The sequence below is a fragment of the Hemitrygon akajei genome, chromosome 28 (assembly GCF_048418815.1).
Source record: "Hemitrygon akajei chromosome 28, sHemAka1.3, whole genome shotgun sequence".
NCBI classification, from domain to species: domain Eukaryota; kingdom Metazoa; phylum Chordata; class Chondrichthyes; order Myliobatiformes; family Dasyatidae; genus Hemitrygon; species Hemitrygon akajei.
In genome coordinates, this window is record NC_133151.1 from 35,527,363 (window position 1) to 35,528,920 (window position 1,558).

General features: G+C 43.5%; 1 non-coding gene across 1 annotated transcript; it reads left to right on the forward strand.

Moving 5' to 3' along the window:
• The first annotated feature begins 977 nt into the window (after positions 1-977).
• On the forward strand, positions 978-1,049 carry trnaa-ugc (transfer RNA alanine (anticodon UGC)). The gene has a single exon. It is a non-coding gene; the product is annotated as a tRNA-Ala (tRNA).
• The last annotated feature ends 509 nt before the right edge of the window (positions 1,050-1,558 follow it).

Here is a 1,558-nt window from a genome sequence, read left to right on the forward strand (position 1 = left end):
GATTAGTAAATATGCCGATGATACTAAGGAAGGAGGTGTTGTGGATAATGAGGTGGGTTTTCAAAGCTTGCAGGGAGATTTATGCCGGTTAGAAGAATGGGCTGAACGTTGGCAGATAGAGCTTAATGCTGAGAAGTGTGAGGTTCTACATTTTGGCAGGAATAATCCAAATAGAACATACAGGGTATATTGTAGGGCATTGAGGAATGCAGTGGAACAAAGAGATCTGGGAATAACAGTGCATAGTTCCCTGAAGGTGGAGTCTCATGTAGATAGGGTGGTGAAGAAGGCTTTTGGAACGCTGGCCTTTATAAATCAGAGCATTGAGTACAGAAGTTGGGATGTAATGTTAAAATTGTACAAGTCATTGGTAAGGCCAAATTTGGAATATTGTGTACAGTTCTGGTCACCGAATTATAGGAAAGATATCAATAAATTAGAGAGAGTGCAGAGACGATTTACTAGGATGTTACCTGGGTTTCAGCACTTAAGTTACAGAGAAAGGTTGAACAAGTTAGGTCTCTATTCATTGGAGCGTAGAAGTTTGAGGGGGGATTTGATCGAGGTATTTAAAATTTTGAGAGGGATAGAGAGAGTTGACGTGAATAGGCTGTTTCCATTGAGAATAGGGGAGATTCAAACGAGAGGACATGATTTGAGAGTTAGGGGGCAAAAGTTTAAGGGAAACACGAGGGGCTATTTCTTTACTCAGACAGTGATAGCTGTGTGGAATGTGCTTCCTGTAGAAGTAGTAGAGGCCAGTTCAGTTGTGTCATTTAAGGTAAAATTGGATAGGTATATGGACAGGAAAGGAGTGGAGGGTTATGGGCTGAGTGCGGGTAGGTGGGACTAGGTGAGATTAAGAGTTCGGCACGGACTAGAAGGGCCGGAATGGCCTGTTTCCGTGCTGTGATTGTTATATGGTTATATGGTTATATGCAGGAAGGTTTGGACCTGAACATTTCTGCATTTTAAGTGGGGATGTAGCTCAGTGGAAGAGTGCATGCTTTGCATTTGTGAGATCCCGGGTTCAATCCCCGGCATCTCCACGCTAGTGAGCATTGAATTTTGAACAATGCAAAACCTGACCTGGTGATCCGGCATTCTGTGTTCTGGATTTGCAGCATCTGCAGAATATCCTGTGTTTATAACCTAAAGAACAACCGCAGACAAAGAGAAGGAAAACGAGGAGACGCAGAGGGAGATAACCAGTGTGTCTGACTGCTGGGCCGAAGGAATAGGGTCAGAATGATAATGAAAATCACATCCGCTGCTGAAATATCGGGACAAGATATCCGGCTGCGTGGGAGTACAGCGACCGGATATTAACCGGATGCGGTAGGAAGCGATGAAGAGGGAAAGGAGGACGGGGAGGAAGGTTAAAGCGTAATAGAGACACGCAAAATAGACAGCAATTAGAACAAAACGGAAGTTAGACACTCAAAATATACCAACAAACAGAACAATAGATAATCGGGGGAAAGCGGCAAAATTAACAAATAAAAAGACTGGAGAAGAACAGACATATTTACCTATCAGCAGAATGGCGCGTCGGGAA